Source organism: Anser brachyrhynchus (assembly GCF_964034855.1).
Source record: "Anser brachyrhynchus genome assembly, chromosome: 7".
Classification (NCBI taxonomy): domain Eukaryota; kingdom Metazoa; phylum Chordata; class Aves; order Anseriformes; family Anatidae; genus Anser; species Anser brachyrhynchus.
Genome location: NC_137701.1, coordinates 41,282,861 through 41,302,860, shown reverse-complemented (window position 1 = coordinate 41,302,860; position 20,000 = coordinate 41,282,861). Strand labels below are relative to the sequence as shown.

The 20,000-nt window shown below is 49.1% G+C and overlaps 1 long non-coding RNA gene across 2 annotated transcripts in view; it reads left to right on the top strand.

Annotated features, from left to right (window-relative positions):
- The window catches only part of LOC308197908, a 4,087-nt gene extending 1,491 nt beyond the window's left edge, over positions 1 to 2,596 (top strand). The window contains exons 1-4 of one of the 2 annotated variants that reach the window (XR_013953425.1): positions 988 to 1,124; positions 1,443 to 1,499; positions 1,962 to 2,025; positions 2,347 to 2,596. This is a non-coding gene — a long non-coding RNA (uncharacterized lncRNA). Of the gene's footprint in view, positions 681 to 987; positions 1,125 to 1,442; positions 1,500 to 1,961; positions 2,026 to 2,346 lie in introns of those variants that run through there. The other variant, XR_013953424.1, reaches the window with a different exon arrangement.
- The last annotated feature ends 17,404 nt before the right edge of the window (positions 2,597 to 20,000 follow it).

Sequence of the window (20,000 nt, the reverse complement as noted above, 5' to 3'; positions counted from 1 at the left end):
TGAAGAGGTTCAATCCAGTCCTGATTGTTGTTGTTAAAGCAGAAGGAGAGCGGGGTGCTCAGACCTTTGCTCGGCTCCCAGACTTTCCAGAAAACTCACTGGGAGAAAGGAGCTTACCGACACTGCCTCTACTCTTCGATTTAGTGATATTATTTGAATTTATTGTTCGATTCAACTTGTGTGTCCCTCCTTGTTGGTATTTGCCCTATTTACTCTCTGATATTGCTTTTTCATAAAACCAGGGAATGGCATTTAAGTTGTTGTGTTCTTTGGTATTAAAACGCACTTCAGACAAGCGCAGGAGGACACCCAGGATTGCTGGGTTCAGGTCACAGACTACAGAGGAAAGCGTGCCATTGTTGGGTTGTGGAGATTAATTAATTCATTTGATGGCTAATATTTGCAGGGAAACTAAAGCTTTGGAAGCTGGTAATAATGCATAAGAAATACAGTCTCTTATCTCCCATCACTTCGCAAGCAAAAGGGAGTTAAAAGATTCCTCAATGTGTTTGCATTAGTTGATTGCACCTGAAAGTTATTTTTGTAAAAGTAGTAATTTTTTGACTCTAAACTCATGGCATTAACAGGATAAATACAGTCAATTACCTCCCAGTGATTGCTTACCAAAGGGATATTTCACATCTGTTTTTCTGATGACTTCGCAGCTCAGCGCCGACAAGGTACGTGTTATGAGTGGTGTGATTTAAATGTTTTGCTCTGACACAAAGAGAGGACCATCGTGGAAGGGAGACAAAAGCTAAGCTCAAGCACAATGAGAGTTTGGTGCAGATGTCTCCAGATTGGATGATTGACACTAAAACATTTTCTACACTGAAAGTCTGAACACAAAGGAAGCCACCACCTAGAAACCCCTCAGTTAAACTTGTTGCTTGCAACCTAGAGTTAATAAAACAGTGCTGAAAGGTCAGGTGGGAAGAGTTTCACTTCCTTCCTCCACACCAGGTAATTTAGAGGCTTCCTAACATCTTTGTCCTTATTATGCTGATTGGAGAGATCTTCCCCTACGAATGCCTTAAACTTTCACCCATAAATATATATATATAAATTTTAGCCTCTGAAGTCCATAATACATTCTGGGTCTCTCTGTAAAAATTTCTTTAACGGTTTGTAGGTATCTTGTAACAGATCTATCTTGTCTGAAGTTAAATTGTGCAAACAGGGTTTAAAACAAAAGACGTGAGACTATTTAGAATGCACTTTTTTTACTTAAAAGAATCAGAATACCATATATATTAAAAATCTTTAAATGAGATGGTTTACTCTGTAACTGATAAGTGGCCCTTTTCTCTTTTTTTATATTTATTCTTCATTTTCCTTTTTGAATCTAAAAAAGGGGCATTTAAAAACTAAAAAAAAAAAAAAAAAAGAAAGGAAAGGACAGGACAAAAGGACTTACGTGTTGTATGTTTATCTTGTATCAGCCTTCTTATAACTGTATTCAGCACTCACGCTATGTAAGGAAACCTTATATAAGAATGGTAAGAATGTAAATAAGAAGTGGTAATGTGTGTCTTCTTTTAAAGAATATTTTCTGTTCTGAACAGCTGCAATGCCATTAGATAATTTAGATATTTTGTATGCTTTAAAACTACAACTACATCAGCAAGGAGAGCATCTGTAAATACAAATGGTGTGAATATTGCTTAGCTATTCCCTTGGTAGGTATTTTAAAATGAAAATGGATTGTAATTATTAGGAAAAAAAAATCCCTTACCTGAGTTGATAGCCAATTACTGAGAACTTAGTGCTAAATGAGTCGTCTCTCGCAGCCTGTATACTATAGGTACCCTTGAATAAATACAAATCTGTAATGCTATAAATAGGCTCCTTGAAATAAGAGTCTTATCTGAGCCTGCTTTGTAATGCTGCTCTCACCAAGCTCAGGCTTTGCAGCATAATCTTAATATTGAGCTTGCTCTTTAATCTCCATTCTTTTTTAGGTTAGTCTAGACTGTTCCTGGAGCTGTAGCACTCGCTGGGTTGCCGTAGGAACAAGGAATTCAAGTAAATATGCTCATGGAAAAGAAATGCCTACTAATTAAATGTGGATAGCATTGATAAGTTGCCAGATCTGGGAGAATGAAGACCACAATGTCCTTTGATGTAATTCATTAGAAAATACGTATATATATATATACACATAGATATATATGAGACATGCACAAGACTTATATAAGATACACATCTTTGTGGGGAGGGCTACATATGTTGAAGACGGAGGCAACATTTTTATATAGAAGTGACACTTTATACAATTTTGTTCCCTTCAAGGCTGTAAATTCTGTAATCCTGTGCGTATTTCCTTTTATTGCATTTACATGGCAGATAAAGACATTTGGCTCACTGCTGCGAGGGCTGGAAGCCCGGATTAATTCCTCACCAAACCGGAGCCCTGTGGCAGGACGATCCTTCCTGCTGTGTCGGGGGAGGAGGCCCCTGGCCCTGGAGGCCAAAGGTGTCCCCCCCCAGACACACATCTCCTCGGGGAGGTGCAGGAGAGACCCCCCTGCGGGGCACAGCGGGGTGCAGGATGGCCAAAGGGGTACCGGCACGGAGCTCACGGCCCCCCTGCGTACCAGCCGGAGGATGGACAGGCAGGCTTCGCTCTTAGTCCATGTTTTGGCTTTGCCTCTCTCCACAGCACTGCGTGCCTCCACTTACTCTGCATAAGAACAGGATGATAAAACTTCTGCTCTCCTCACTTTCTCTTTGTTTCCTACCTAGTTGGTTCCTTTCTTCTCAGGAAAGGGTCGCTTAATCTTGTGCGCATAAATCTAACCCAGCCAGAGCCGAACTTGTCAGGGCTGCAAGGGCTGGTTGCTCGGGGATGCTACAAAAATCCAAATTTTTTCAACTGTGCTATTCTGGAAGGAAATTCTTAAAAGGTAAATGGAAATGTTCTTGAATGAATGCAACTGAGCGTGTGCCTAAATAAGCACATAAATGAACAGGTTACAAAAATAAAATATTTTTCTCTCTTTAAGGAATTCCAGCTGCACCAGGGGCCAGGAGGGTGCCTAACGTGTAAATAGGTACAGGATCAGGCCCTAAGATTTCTTGCCTCTTGCAGCTACGGTCTTCACCCTCTGCCCGTCTGCGTGTCAGGCCCAGCCTGCCCTTTCAGCGCCTGGAAGCCGCAGGCAGCGGTGGGCACCAGGGTGCAACCTGCCATTAATTGGTCCTCTCCCCGCTGCTGGCACTGCGCGAGATGCAGATGAGAGGTGGCAGATCACTGCTGTGATGGAGAAGCATCTGGAAGAAAGACAACCTGATCTCTGTGCCCCCGACCATTTACAATTTATATGTCCTTGTCAGGTAGGGAGTTTGATGACTCTAATGTCATGTTTGTCCTTCACCCTGAGAAAATCTCCTTTTAAAGATCACCAGCCCATCTCTATTGACAGTAACCGTGCAGGTCACGATATTAACATGTGTTAGATTTTTCCAAAATACTGATCTTCTTTAGCCGTAAAGAAAAAGGGAAAAATCAGAGCCCGTGATTCACGAGGCAGCCGGGACTCGGGCCAGGCGCAGCCTCACGTGGAGGCAGCACCAGCCCCTCCTGCCGAAGCTGGAGGTGCTCCCCGGGGCGAAGCAGGGCACGGCACCTCGGCTCTGCTCCTCTTCGGGGAGTGGCTCTCTGAAAGGAGGGTAGCTGCCTGTCCTGGCAGGAGGCCTGGCATTCCCATTGCAGGACTGATGAATCCTGCCCTCCTAGCTCTCAGAAAGCTACACCGTGTTAAAGAGACAATGTGAGGACAACAGAAAGCCTGTGTTTTGTTGCATTGTCTCCCTTTCCTCCCTCATGTTCAGGGCCGGGTAGGATCAGGTCCAACAGCAAGGAGCACACTCATTCCTGCATTTTTCCTGCCTGGGGGAGGCCTATCTGCAGCACGGAGGGGCTGTGCCGCAGCCAGGGATGGAGTTGGAAGCTGCTCTGACTGCCAGAACGCAGGGCAGCAGCCAACCTCCTGCCCCCATCGTGCCCCCGCCTGGTGCTGGCACTGCTGCCCGTGTGCTGCTCCTGTTGTGGCATCAAATCATGTGTTTTTTCAGAAAGGCCACAACCAAGCACCGTATGGGCCATGAAATCCAGCATTTCACAGAACATGCCCAATGCCCCTCTGCTTCGGCCAGGCTTTGCTGTTGGTGTGGTTGCAGCACGCAGAAGTCGTGCCTCTTCCATGAGAATTTCAGGGAAGCAGGTGCTGGGACCACATGGAGCCGCTTCTCATTTCTAAAACACTTCCAAACAGAGAAGTCAGAAACTCCCGCAGTCAGAAATTAGCTGAGAATAGACTTACTGTGTGCACTTTCCTGCTATCCTTGCTCATGCAGGTTTGTTCTCTCCAGAGCTCAAACAAGTGCCCCATTCAGCACAGTTCCAGCTATTCAGGTGATGCAGCTTCCACCACGTCCCTTGGGAGACCACTAGGAACGCTCCACAAGACAAAGGTGTCTTTTGAATTTCAGCCCACTGTTTTTTATTGCTCGACTCCACCTCCTGGTGTTCACTTGTCTTTGAACCACTCATGGTTGCCTGTCGTGGTACCTCTGCCTTCCCACACTGCTGTCACCGGGCTGGATGCAGCGGAGCTGCTGGCAGTGGAGCTGCACCCAAAGCAGCTCTCCTCCTGCTCCTGCCTGCAGGGTTGGTCGCCTGTGGGGTCAGTCACCCTGTGCTCAAGGTCCCCAGGGACCTCCCAGCTCCCCTCAGCCCCTAATGTCATTTGACCGTCTGTATCTCAAGCATCAAGCACCTGTCTACCAGGTGCTTTTGTCGCACGACCTGCGTGAGGAGCGTTGCACGCTCTGGATGCTGCGGCAGTGGCGATCCACTGCTGCTTCTCCAGGCTCCGCTCTCCCCTGAGGGACATGCCTGGCACAGGGGTTTGCTGTCAGCTGCATTCCAGCCCTCACCGGGTGCTTTGTGAGGGTGATGGCCATGCTCGCGGGGGCTCGCAGGGAGCAGGTTGCTTCCTCACCCAGCGCACCGCAATTACAGAGGCTAATTGAGGGCACGCCTGCAGCAGCGGGAGGCGCAGGCACGGCGCAGACAGCAGCAGGGCTCGGTGCGGGGCTGGCGAGGCAGAGGCAGCACCACTGGGCTCCTGAGCCCTGCCGCTGGCTCCCCAGCACCTTGCCCAGCCCAAGGGCAAAGGCGTCCTCAAACCAGGCACCGTGGTGGTGCCCGGCCCCGATTCCCCCACTGACATTCACTGCAGGAGCACTTGGGAGCACAGGGCTGGGTCTCAGCCACTGGGACAGACACAGGTCTTTGTGGGCATGCGCTCAGCAAAATACTGGCATGTGTTTGTATGTCAAGGTGCTGGAAGCCGGAACAAGCACAGCACTTCTGAACCGACTCATTAATATGCAGTAAAATGTGCTTTTTCATCTCTGCAAGTTGCCTTCTCTGGCTAAGGGGTGGCAAAGCATGCACCACAACTGCGCAGAGCACACCAGCCTGGCCCCAAGCTTGGGGGCCACGCAGTGATCCTGGATGCACCTTGCAGCCAGAAACCTCTCACTGCCAAGGCCTGGTCACCACAGGGTGTGCTGTCTCAAGAAGGAAAAACCAGAGGTATTGCAGAGCCTAGGAATTTGGCCAGGCTGCACTGCTCAGCTGCCACTCCTGCTGTCGGATGTTCGCGTTTTGTAGTTCCATCTTTACTCCTTGGAGAGCCTTGGAAAAGGGAGCCCAGTACAAAACGTCTTCTGATACTGAATCTCAAATGCTCACACAAACCATGTTCATCCCCCTTTCGTGTTGTTTTCCAGCACTGTTCCAGTGATGTCAAGTCAGAGGAAAATATTGTCACAATGCTCATTTCAGAGGAGGCTGTGGATCTGAGATTCTCACGTACTTATTTCAGCCAGAATGCTTATGCTCATCCTATAAGAGAAGAGAAATAGTGATACAAGATTTTGACAACTGCAATTCAACAAGCCCATAAAATTAAGAAGCTAAATAAAAATAAAAAATAATAAAAAATAAGATTTATAAGAAGTCAAAAGAAATTTGGCAGAGAGAAAGACAAGATACATCTTTAACAAAGGCTACTCACCACCAGCAACCCGTTCAGTGCTGTTGTGTCTTTCAGCGCATGAGTTGAGCAGCTCTGTGGTGGGGTTCCCACCATTAGACACTGAAAATCAGACATTTGGGGTAAACCATCCACAGTCAGAGCCGGGAGAGCAATTCCACAGCATCATAAGTGCCTCTGTGCTGAAGGAGGACTCCAGGATGCCCTCGTGATGCCAGTGCCGTCCTGATGGACGAGCTCACGGCAGCTGGGCAGCTCACAGCGGGGTGAGACTGGGCAAAACACCGTGGGCATCAATAAATACCCCAGGCCCCGCAGCAGGCAGCCGTGCAAGGGAGCAGGACGAGGCCAGGGATGCAGCCCCCACAGGGCTGTGTGGAGGGCTGGCTGCTCACGCACCCCTGCCCCATCCTGGTGGGGTGCTGGCGTCCAGGGGCTGCCCTCGCCCTACCGGTAGGTTTGCTGAAGAGGTGAGAGGAGAGGACGTTTGTCTGGGAATTTATGAATGTAATCAACAACAGGTTTTGCTCAGGTGCTTACCCCACGGAGGCACAGATTTTGTGGAGCAGGAACATATACAAGTACATGCAATTCTGCAATTCAACATAAGAAAATTCAACCTTAATAAAAAAAAAAAAAAGGAAAATTCAAAGCAATTACAAGCGCGCCCGATCTTGCGGTTCTGCCTGTCTGACAGGCAGTGGGCATTTTGCTGTGTTTTTGTAGACTGAGATGAAGGTTTGGTATTGCTTCCATGGGGGTGCAGTCTTTATCCAGGGCACACATGTAACTGCCATTAATTTAAGGGGAATTATGTGAATTGTGCAGCAAGAGTTGACTATACTCCTGAGTATTGCTGTTATTATGTTTACCATCAATATTCATGAAGTCTTCTTAAAAAAAAAAAAAAGAAAAAAAAAAGAAAAGCAGCAGCAGGGAAATTTTGCTCTAAAATACTGAACTGTGGTATCTTCTGGAAGCACTTGCAGAAGCAACATTTTTTCACAATATATTTTCACAACGTGTTTCTCAGTGTTGCTCTGAGTTATGAGGACAGTTATAGAAAATAGCAAATTGTCATGATATCACCCATCATCATGGCTATGTTTGGGCTCTTAAGGAAATCAGTTGGCCTCAGTTAATAATTTGCTTTGGAGTTTTCCAGCCTAGGTGACTCCCATACACAGGTAACTTTTGAACAAAGACTCATACAATAGCCTGTTTCTGGTTTGCGCTATGCTTGTGTGTTTGGATGCTCCAACACTGTCTGTACAGAATGCCAAATGACAAAATTCTCAGTTTTCCTTCCGTTACTGCTGTAAAAGTATGCCATCCTTTGTACACATCGCAGCATTACTCACTGCCAGCCCCACACGCTGCGGTGTGATTCGCACGGCCAGCTGTGTGCGTCCCACGCGCCCGCAGCGGGGTGCTTGGGGTGCTTGGCCATGGGGTGCTTGGTGTGCTCGGTCCTGGGGCTGGGCGGAGGCCATGCCGCCCAGCACCCCGAGCCAGCCCAGCACCCCGAGCCTGCCCAGCACCCCGAGCCTGCCCAGCACCCCGAGCCTGCCCAGCACCCCGAGCCTGCTCAGCACCCCGAGCCTGCCCAGCACCCCGAGCCTGCCCCACCAGCGAGGGAGGAGAGGCGAAGCGGGCCCGTGCCTTCTGTCGCTGCCTGCAGCCGCGGCCCCGCAGCAGCCTGCCAACAGGGCACTGCTCTGCCAGTTGTAAATTTTAATTGGCCATCTGGGGAAAGCACAAACCACTGACTAGAGATTAATCAGTAAATTAACCCAGGCATAATACACATTTCCCAGCGGGGCCTGGGCTGCTCCAGGCTGGGGCGGAGCAGGCGGGGATGCGGCAGGACGTGCGCGGGGATGCTGTTATTGCTTACCGCCGCGCCGCCGAACATCTTCTCTGTGTCCCGAAATTCCCTTCAGGGTGACCTTGATGGTGCCCCTGATTTGTATGGCAGTTGCAGAGAGGTTTCTTTGTAAGTGCTCAACACAGATGGCACAGGTACCGCTGCCGCCAGAGAAGTGTTGATGAATCAGTGAATGTGACAACTTTTCTCTGGTGAGCTGTTCGCTCCGTTTGCTGAAGTGCCTACGGAAAGAAACAACCGTGTGCCTGCAGCCCTACCGGCGGGCAAACCACAGGAGAGCCAAGTTTGTTTAGCCAGTATCCAGCCCTCAACACATGTTTGGGGATAAACGAGCTCCACCGGCACCGTGGAGGTCAAGCTTTCCCTTTTAGGCTGTTAGGAAAGCCAAACACCCGTGGTTTGTTATTTCGGGGAACGATGCCGTGCACAGCAGGGACATCGCCTCTGGCTGTGCCCCGCTGCCAGCCTGGGCTGCAGGAGCCTGTCCGGCTGCGGGTCGGGCACCTTTCACCGCGGCGCTTCCCTCTGTGCCTTGGGCTTGTCCCCTTGCTGCGGGCGGCACCGCGGCTTTCCTGCCCTCGCCATGGCCTGCGTGCGACCCTGGACCTGTCCCCTCCGGCGGCAGGCAGGACACTCTTCCTGCACCACCTAACGGCACTGCACGTTTCTGTAACCACATTCCCTGTCCCTTTCCCAGGCATACACCACAGAAATGGTTTCTGTTGGAATGTCTGGATTCAGACTGGGGGGAGGGGGGGGGGAGAAATCCCCCCTGAGCCCCTGGAGAACAAACTTCCTCGCCACTCATCCCATGTCCTCAGCTCTGCCTGCCTCAGAGCTGTGCAGCAAGCCTCGTTTGCTAGTTAGCCTTCTCCTAGTTAGCAGTGACATCAGGCTTATCTTGATAGATATCCCGATCGATTGCATAAATGCAACTCGTGTCGTCAGGTGACTTGCACTCGCTCACTCTGATTCTTATTTTTCCTGATGCAGGAAACTTTGCCAAGTCTGTAAAGTGCTTTGGGATGGTTGCAGAAAACAGCATCATGTTTGTAAGTCAGTACTAGCAGCATAAGTACATCTTCTCCCCTAGACATACTATTTTGGGCTGGAGTTTTGCTGCCTTTTATTAGCCCACAGGATTGACTGCTAGTCTCTGCCTGCTGCCATAAAGAATGAACTCTGCTCTTCTGGTTTTAAACATTTCTCCTAATAAATTGTTCTTCAGTTGTGAATATATGGATGCACTGTTGTATCATGTCTGTGATTTTGCATTTTCCCCACTGTCTCTTCTGCCTGACATGATAATAAGCTATGTGTTAAGCCAGAAAAAAGCAATTTTCTCCCGAGGTTAATTTCTTTGGATTGCCCACCTGAAGTGGGGAGTTGCATATAAATTCTAATTTGTACTGAAGTGGAGGAGATGGAGTTAGTTTTTTGGCACAGATGATGCAGTGCAAATCCTTATTGACATACTGTGTGGTTTGCTCTGTCTCCTCGGCAATAGGCTTCAGGTGCGGGCACCAGCCTGCCTCGGCTGCAGCGAGGGGTGCAGGCAGCGTGCAGGGGGCTGCGGGGTACCGGGGGAGCGCGGCAGCGCCGGGGTCTGGGGGGGCTCCTGCCCGCGGCCGGTCCCAGCGCTGCCTCACCGCTGTACCCAAAGGCCAGAGACTTCCACTCCGCTTTACTCAGTGCAGCCATGCACCTTCAGCATCCCTCAGTGCTTCACAAAGAGAGGAAAACTGCTTTTTTTTCTGTGTTGCAATTAATATGTAAAACTCCTAATTAATGATGGGTCTCACAGCAGAATGCATAAGTAATGCTTTTGTATTTGATAACAGGGTATATCTGAGGGGCTCTACACCTAATTATCACATAGCAATTTCCTTAAGGGGCGGGCAGCCCTCATGTCCCAACAGCACCCAATAGCGGTACTCAGCTACACGGAAAAATTCTCTTGAAAGACAAGGGGAAATGACTCGGGCAGATGATAAACGTTCACAGTTACCGAGAAAAGAAAAGGGTTAGTGACCAAAGAACACACTGTTCCTGTTGTTCTTGACAGGGGAAGAGCCTGCCCTTTCTCGATGCTGACCTCAGCGAGGCCCACATGTAAGGATGAGGGGTTTTGATGGAACAATATTGATGCTTAATAATTGTAATTGTTGAAGTCTGTCCAGAGACAGAGACCTGCAGCAGCATCTCTGCCTTCCCTGCGCCCCAGAGACATGCCAGCCTACGGAGCTGGAGAAAACGCCCGAGGTTAGCGCCTGATTCAACCAATGCAGGTGAAAGAAGGAGGAAGAAGGAGAGCGCTGGAGGTTCAGGACTTGGCTAAGCACAGCTCGGGTGGATGCGGCCCTCCTGGCACAGGCTTTGGTGCTTCATGCTGCTGCTTGCTGCAGGAGAGGTCTGTCGGGGGGAGCTGGGGGAGAAAAAGTTTGTGCATCGGGGAGCAGGCGGACAGGAGTGTTCCTACTAGAAGTGACTGTGGAAAACATATGGTTTAATTCAATGCGAGAGACTTTGTAGATCATAATTGAGTAGGTAATTGGGAGAGGATGATAATTGTTTATGAGAAGGAGGGATTTGCTAATTATTCAGAGCTGCTTTAAAAGACTCGCAGGCCCAGGCTCGGCAGCTCCCCACCTGCCAGCACAGCACAGCCACACGCGGGACAGCAGCGCCTCGCCGCGCTCCCCTCCGTGTGGTGGAGCAGCCACGAGGAGCGACACGGCACAACACGACACGACATGAAACCACACGACACGACACGGCACGGCATGACATGACACGACACGACACGACAGGCCCGGCCGGTCTGACACAGAAGGCAGTGCGAAGGCGCCACCGGGGTTTTTTTGCAGTGGGAGGCGCAGGGCACGCACCCACGAGCACGTCAGCACCGCGCCTTGTGCAATCAGGTTTGTTTCTTTGACGCTGAAGAATGAACGCCAGTATCAATTATTTAAAATTCTGGACTGTCAAAATATATGTGAATAAACAAACCTGAGCGGGCAAACAGCACTCACGTATACCAAATATTTCTTCTCTTCAGTATGCCTCTCCAGAAAAGCCTGAACGTGTATCTAAAATAATTAGATTTTGTTCAGTAATCAAACTCAATCAGACGGATTCTCTGTGAACTGCTTTTATGCCCACGATGAGGAATGTGTGTCGTTCTCTGCGCATTTGCATATTTTTCCATAAACCTAAAATCAATCAGTTCTGAAGAGTTATGATAATATAAAGAATCTGAGGCAATTACATGTCTTTTAAACAGGGATTCAAAATGCGTTTCACTGACAGTGTTCATGCAGTAAAATCGTCAAAACTCCCTTAACCCTTGTCGCGGCGGCTCGGCGGCAGCGTGGCAGCGGGGCTGGGCCCCCTCGGCCCCCGTGAACACCCCCGGCACGGCCCGGGGCTGCTGCTGCCCTCGCCCCGGTGCTGCGGCCCTGGGGACGTGTCCGCGCCTCCCGGCAGGTGCGAGGCGATGGACGGAGCGAGGAGAGGGAGCACAGCGTGCGGCTCGTCTCCGGGCCTCCCCGTCCCGAGCCCCGAGCCTCGGCGGAACAAAGTCCTGCGTCCGCACAGCGAGAGGCGGCGGTGCCAGGGGACCCGTCCCAGGGGCAGAAAGGCAAATTAGCAGCACCGTGCTTTCCTCAGCGATTATGCCAAATATCACATCAGCCACCATATGGGCTCGAGCACGGATTTCTCGGGGATTTCATTTTCATAAACAGGAAGGAATTATGCAAAGTGCTATGGGTTGGGTTTAGAAATGTTTTCGTAAAACTTCCATTTGATGGAAATGACTTTTTAATGATTTTTCTCTGTGGTTATGCCTGGCCACCGCAGACTTCTCCCTGTTTACCCGGTAGTTCTGACTTCTCCTTTCGAGAGCCTGAGCCCTAGGAGCAGGGCAGGCAGGGGGCTGTGGTGTGGAGAGAAAGGGAATGTCCCCAGGGAGCTGTGGTCACGCTCTGCATCGCTCCCGGAGCACCGAGCGGGCTGAAAGCATTTTGCTGGAACCGAAAGTTTCCTTTTTTCATGTTCCATGTTGCAAAATAGCTCCTCGTATTTTTTTTTTAATTTTTTTTAAGTGCTGACTGCCATTATAAACTGAATTATTTTATCAATGAAACTGTTCTCTGAGAATGAAATGTTTTATGCAACCAAACCACACATGTCATTGTGGAGATGCTGCACAAGTTTTCAGTTTGCATTCTTGTTTTAAATAATAAGGTATTATGTTTTATTTAGGGAGCTTCTCACACACACACAAATAAAAATAGGTATTCCACTTTGCAAAAAAGACTAATAAGCATTTAGCCAGCTCAGTTCCTTTCAGCTGGAGTTTTAATGAGATATGCAGGATTCAGCACTGACATCAGGAAAACAGAAGCATTAGATGTTGTCATCACACTGAAAAAACAAGCCTGCTATCAGTCTCCTAGATGTAATGATGGAAAAGGTGCCACATTTCATACTGGCAAAGGTGAGAAGTCCTAAAATCAGTTCAAACCTGATCCAGAGGCTACTGTAACTGGAAGCACTTAGGAAAACCCCAAATGAGCAAGTTTCTGACTGCTTTTAAGTTCCCAGTCCTGTTTTTCCACCAGTTCTGAAGAAAAGATGAGCCTCTTTCTCTCTCCCATCAGGAACTGATTCCTCATTCTCGCGTTTTGGTTTATCTGAACGCCAGCTCAGCAGTCCCATAAGATGGGTGGCAGCGGGGCTTCTTGATGCAATGCATCGTGGCTTTGGCTTAGACACACTACACAGAGGAAAGTTTCTGATCGTTCTGAGTCTTCCCTTGATTTAAAAAAAAAAAATGGAAAAATGATTCTTATATTTTTCTTGTGGTGACAGGCAGCACCTGAATTCAGCGCTGGCTCACACAGAATATCTCCTTTTCACCTATGAAGTACTCCTTGGCTGCAGAGCCCTCTAAATCTATGATTTGAAGTAAAGAACAATACTTTTTCCTGGTTACAGACTGCAATGCAACTTTTACAAACAGTCCTTGTTTTTAAAAGTGGTGGATTGGGTTGACATCCATTAATAACTTTAGTGTTAAGTGTTTTTTTACAGTTTTTGAAGGTTTTGGCAGACAATTGTAGAGGATGAATTTAGGCTACATGGGTCACTGTAGTTTTTACTTTATACCACAGACGACACTTCTGAGATTTGTTAAGTATACCAGGAAATTATTTAACGCAAAGAACTCTTGGTTGATTTTTGGACCGCAGCTCTAGATTAAAGTGATTTTTACAGATTCATTCAAATTGGATATTTTTGCCTGTTAATGGCAACTATGTTGGTAATGGATGGTGCAGCTCTCTGGAGTGTACGGAAGACCCCAGTGACCGTCTCTGATGGGCAAGGGGAAGAGAGCATATTTCTGCCATTGCTTTCCGTGCCCTATGGCTTCACAGCAGCAAAAATTTATTTATTGCAAATCATTACAGAAATTATTCAATGAATACTTAAACCAGTTCAGGGCATGTTGGTTTTGTTTGCTCACACAGCGAAGACATCGATTCCATCCTTCTGTGCAAGAGGGACCTCAGTCCCAGCAGTGGTGTCACCAGCCTGCTGTTCCCTAAGGAACAGGAGGAACCATCCCCTTGTCACCTGCTGCACCGGGCAGCTGCTCCACGCCTTCTGTAATCAGCACATTGACAAGGAACCCCTCAGAAATTAAGAGAAAATCATCTAACAAGGAGTTACTCTTAAATAACATCTTTGAATACTTTAAATAACTTTTTTGTTACTTTAAATAACATTTTCTCCAAGATTAACACCAAAATTTATAAAGAAACCACATCCAGCCTAGTGGTGACGATTAAATACAGCTGTCATTTCTTCATCCACAACATGTGTGCATAATGCACCTGATCTGAAAGACCTAAATATATCCAAGGAATACGCTCACTCAGGCAAAAACAGGTGGAGAAAGAAGATATCTACAGTATGCCTGACAGGGAGGAAAGTATGTTTGCTCAGAATATATTGGAGACCCAGATTTGGAGGAGGTCATGCTTGTGAAAATATTACCACTGTAATATTGCCAAGGTCACGTCTGACGGCGGTTTTGGGCTGCGAGGGAGCTGGCACGTTAAATATGTGCAGGAGCAGTGCCCCTGGAGCACCCTCCCTCTCCACTGGTTTCCCTCCCCGGTGGCTGCGAGCTGAGTCCCGCGGGCACAGCTCCCTCCTGGTGCCTCTTCCACCACCCTCCGGCCTCCAGTGCCAGCCCCAGGCAGAGGAGGAAGAGCGACGAGCTCCGTCTGCTTGGGCTGCTGATGCCGGCGCCCGCCGGTGCTGCTGCTGCGGGACGGGGCCGGGAGAAGCAGGAGAACGGCGAGAAGTGGCCGGCCCCAGTCTCGGTCAGGCTTGGGACCGAGCACAGCGGGCACTGCATCCCCTGGCAGATGGACATTTGTATTTATTCGTTCTGTCATCCTTCTGAAAGACAGAGAAATGCATTCTGCATGCCCGTCATTTGTTTCCCTACTGGATTACGTTTCACAAATATTTCTAGTGTCCTCTCCTCTTGCAAATGAGTAATGGGGGAAAGTAACTTTGGAAATGACATTGCAATGTAATCATCCATATTGTGTATTGTGGTTAAAATTGATTAAAATAATATTGAAGCTCCCCCAAGGGATTATGCAATTATAAGTCAAGTCCCAAATGGAAAAGGTTTTTGAGATCTTGGCAGATGTCTTAATGAAAATGAAGCATTATAGTAATATATTAGTGCTATTTGTATATTATTGACAGCGAGATCACTAAACTGTATAAATTACTGTCCAGAAGAATGGCTGAATTGTTTTCCTTTCAGGAAATTTTTAATCAAATATAATTTCAGAAAAATAATTGTTTAATTTTGGCCTTAGCTTTTGATCCACACATTGATGGATCAATTATTAAACTGAGTTTTAGCTACTCATTTGCTTTGAAACTTGACAGTTTAAATATTTGATTTTACACCCATTTTGTTTTATTACAAAATAAATTCTGTTGAATGCCATCCACTATTACTAGCAGCCTTGCAATAAAATGTAGTAGAAGGCTCACAACTTTTGTTTGCCATAATAAAACTGTTCTTGTGGCACACCCTCTTTAACGGTTTTCAAGAAGGGATATCACCGAGCTGAAGGTGGGAATAACGAGTATTGAAGACACCCCTCTCCCCCTTTAGGAAAGCAGGTAATCATCCTTCACTCAGGGAATTTTGAACCCCTTGAAGTCTGCCTCATTAGGCATTCACTGAAAAGGGTGTGGGATTTTGTTGTTGTTTTTCTTTTGCCCTGCACAAAGAAGCCTTATATAAATATCAGTAAGTGCAGTCAATTTAAATTAGCAGCTTTATTCCTATACAGGAATTTCTGTTTCAGTGGATAAGAAATAAACCGCTTGCCTGCAGCTGCACAATATTTTAGTCTCTAATTTTAAAAACACACTGTATTTGAACATCTTTTTTTAAACAGATACCAATTTTTATGAAGCACTACATGAGTTGCTGATGGATAAATCACCCAAGCATGGTTAAAGAGACCCTAATCTCCAGATGGTACCAGATCCATTTAATTGTATCCTCTGACCTCGTCTCACCTGAGCCTGCATTAAAATCATAATACAGTTCAAGTGTAAAAATGATATAGTGTTTATTCGTCCTGTTTATTGGGGGGCAAACACACAGTTAAATTCATATGTCGAAAATTAGCGTAGTCATTTGAAAAGGTTGAGTTAGATCAAACTGACTCTCAGCGTTTTATTTGCCCTTTTTTATTTAAATGGCCGTATCGCTATAGTTCGACATCTTTAAACGATGGAGGACGTGGGGAAGGAGGTGAGACAGGCTTCTGGGCGTCGAGGAGGCGGGCTCGAGCATCAGCCACGGGGCCCTGGCTGAGAGGGAAGGGAACGACCCATTTCATTTTTAATTTGCACAGTCCATAATGAGCAGGGACCACACACATGGCAAACCCCTGGCAAACATATTAGTGTTGCAGAGTGCCCAAATCAGCCCTTCCCTCCGCAGGGCCCATTTTCCTTGCTCCAGCCTTCGGCCGTGCTTCCTCCAGCCCATTGCCAGGCACCCTCCGGACACCCCCAACGCGACGCCTTCCCTCCCCACAACGCTTTCCAGCCTGGGCCCCTGCCCTTGCCTGCGCCCCGCGTCCCCCCTCGGAGCCCACGTCCCCCGGGTGGGCACTGCCCCGGCCCCTGCAGTGCTCCCCTCCTCGGCAGCCGGCTGCCAGCCCTGCGGATAGGTGTTCGTGGCAGGTGACTGAGCTTTGCGGGCTCCTGATTACGGGAGTAATTAATTACCCGTGCTCCTTCCATACTTATAAACACTAATGAAATTTCATCTGAAATGTAACTATTAACTTGCGCGTCAGCGTGGTGGCTCCTCTTCACCACGCAGGGAACAACACGCATGTCCGCCGCACCGCCCCGACGGAGGGCTGAGCACGGCCCCGAGTGGGGAGGAAGGGGAGGAAGGAAAGAAACACAGACAAATAAGCAGGGGAGACAAACCTGAATTATTGTGAATGTATTTACAGAGCCGGGTTAGCAGTTTTACTGCAGATATACTAGATTATGGAGAGAATTGAATAATTTATCCAGCAATTTTCACATAAGCAATATTATTAAAAATGAAGACATGAAAAAAGAGGTTAGTTATAGTGGAGAATATATATAGGCCATGAATAAATGTATTAGGCAGTAAGAATAGTGAATGTTTTAGTAGGTTTAGACTAGATTAAAAAAAACTCTATTTGATTTTGAAGAAGTCCTAAAATATCTGCTGAGAAAAGAAAGCATGGGTTAGGATCCGGCTGCTGTGCTCAGGACCGTGCACACCACGGGCCTTACCCTGGCTTCCCCGGGACCAGAAGCAGGAGCGGGGGCAGGCAGGATGGGTGCAGGAGCAGGAGGAGGCAGCCCTGCCTGCCCGCCAGCTCTGGGCACCTCTCCGTATGGGCGAGGAGAGCAGGAAGGAGGGGCAGCGGGTTTGCAGGGAGCTGGTTGCAGGGACGACTCATTCAAATTTCAGAAACCTTGCGAGGTGCCATCCCACACAAGGGACGCGCTCCTCCTGCCACCCCACCATCAGCTCCTCCTCATTGTCACGGCACGGCTGGGACCTGCAGCACCTCGCAGTGGGGACACAAGCCGGAGCTCCCCGGCACCGCAGGGCTGTGCGGGTGTCCCAAAGGAGCAGCAAGGACCGGCATGGCACAGCCGTGCTTGCTCCCCGAGCCTCACCGGGAGCGGCAGGGAGGAGATCTGGCCCAGCACAGAGGTTATCTAAATGGCAGAAGTCGTCCACGGTGCAGACACAGAAGTGTTTGTTTTTGTTTTCTATTGAGTTCTGGTTTATCTCTTGTCCTTATGGTTATCTTTCCTCCCCCCTCTCATGCTTTGGCAGGGAAGCTGAATACTGATGAGACGTAAGCTGGTAAAGTCCCAAGCATTTCCAGGCAGTAGGTTTGGGAACAAGAGGCTAGTCGGACTAATGAGCCTGGAGGATTTTTGCCCCCAGGCGCGCAGGTTGGGGTACAGCAATCACAGCCCATGCAGCAGCAGCCTGGTGCCGCGGGCGGCCGCCAGCAGAGGCTGGAGCCGTGGGCACGGGGACTGGGCACCGCCGCCACCGCCCCACCTGCAGAGGCAGGGCTGGCACCAGGAAGGCAGGCATCCTCTCCTGTCCCCTGGGCCCCCCGCTGCCTCGCGGCCAGCACCCATCTCCTCCAGGAGCTCTAAATAACTGTCGGGGCGATGGTTAGGAAGCCCTGTCACGTACACAGAGAGAAAAAAAGCTCTGGGATTTTTGCAATCCAATTTTTAGAATGATTTCCTTGAGAAACAGAAAAACTTGTATGTATATCTACACACGAGAAGGGGGGATTTGGAGAGCAGCGGCACGTGGCTGTGAAGAGAGAGCTGCTGCTCCCTGAGCCCACCCACAGCAGGGGGGCCGAGCTCCCAGGCGGTGCCAGACAGGGACCTATTTCTGGTAGCCAAGAGCCGTGGAAAGATGCTTTAGCTCACAGCTCCACCAGCATGAATGGGACTCACGTCTGTGTGCTGGTGGTGTGGCGCGACACCATGCCACAGCGCCAAATGTCCGCAGAAAGCACGGCCCAGGAGCGCCCTGCACCACCACTGCTGGCCTGCACGCCGCGCCTGCAGAGCTGCTGTGCCTCGAGCTGTGCTGCTGCACTCCTTGCTGCAAAAATCCCAGGAGTGAAGCATCTCAAGCAGCCGTGCTTACTGCACGTGTAACTCCATTTGCCCTTGTGTAGTCTCCCATCAAAAATTGCTGCCCATGGTTAGAGCAGGGCACCTGGCACCTGGGTCTCGATGCTCCAGACATCTGAGATCACCGAGCATCCTCTTGTGGGGTTATGGAGTTGACTCTGGAGTGACGTTTCCTAAACACTGCTGAACGAAATTAAAAAATGTGTGCATACATGCCTCCAGCACTGTGATCTACAAAAACACCCTCTCCCTTTCTGTCCTTTGTTTGTAGAGGAACCAACCCCAAAGCCCTTTCAGATACCCGGTTAGTGCGATTCACTGACAAAGCAGTCGTGGAAAATCTGAAATTGTAGACCTGATTTTGAAAGCTCAGGCTACTTGGGTTCTCTTGTTTGTTGTGTTTGTGTGCTTTTTCCACGTAGTTTGCCCTCTAACCCCTCACACAGCGCCCTGCCCCTCCAGCTACTGCCCAGCCCCCGGGCACAGCAGCACAAGGCGCACCTGAAACACCTCGCCAGCCCTCTGCAGGACAGTGGAGCAGTGAGCTCCCTGATGGCAGAGGAGCAACCCTACCTAACGAGGAGAAGTCCTCTTCTCCCGCAGACACATGCCCACCAGACTGCCACCAGGAAAAGCCTGGACATTCGCCCGGCTCCGTGCAGGATATGTGCAACACAAAGCAAACCGAGCACAAGGCAGCGAGTCTCCCCCCACTGAGACTGATGCTGGACCAAGCCTAGTGTGGTGCCCAGTGCGCCAGCCGGCTGCTGATGGGGCTGGTGGGTGCCAGGGGTTACACAGCGGCCCTGTCCCATCTAATCCAGTCCCATGCCATCCTGTCCTATCCCATCGTGTCCCATCCTGTCCTGTCCCATCCCATCCTGTCCCGTCACCTCCCATCCAATCCCATCCTGTCCCTTGGGTTACCAAGGGGCTGGGGACATCCAGGTGTTCAGGACACACTGGGCACCTCCCAGCGCGGGGCTGAGGCTTCACCTTTCAGCTACAAGCAAGGAGCAGGCTTCATTTTTAAACACTGAAGTTTAGGAAACAGAAATCAAAACACGGCATCGTTAACAGTGACAAAAGTGTACACAGCAGCAGCGTGTGCCCCTTGCCATTCACAAAACATATGCTAATTGGAGGTAAATACCATCTATCCTTGACGAGACTCGCAAAGTCGGATCTGCCTTATAAATAGTAAAAAGTGCGCCCGCGCAAAACCGCTGCTGACATCGCGGGTTTACAAACAGGCGGTGCAGATGGGGCAAAGGCCAGGGATCCCCGGCCCAGCCCGGGGCAGCAGCACCCACCTCGCCGGGAGGACGGGCCCCCATGCCAACAGCCGGGCTCCAAAATTGCTGCGACGCCTGCTTGATGGAGCCGCACCAGCTGAAAGAAGCCAAATCAGTGAAAAAGCACTCAAAAATTCTGATATCTTGATACCGGAGTTATAGTACTTTGCACCAAGCCTATCGCCACTGCTCCTGTGACTCGGATAGGATGACTTTTTGGTCTAATGGCGCTCTTGTTCGATGCTGCTTCTTCACATCTGGTCGCCAAAGAGTCACTCTGTCACCCTGCAGCCGGCTAATGAGATCCCCCATTTAATTAATACCATAAGAATTTTAATTCTGACTGAATCAATTTAACGTGATGTGATTTTGTCAGCTCTATTCCCCAAGTAAAAAGTGAGCCTGATGCTTATTACATACATCATTTCACGGGCTCTGCATTCCCTGCTGACTTAAACAAATTCT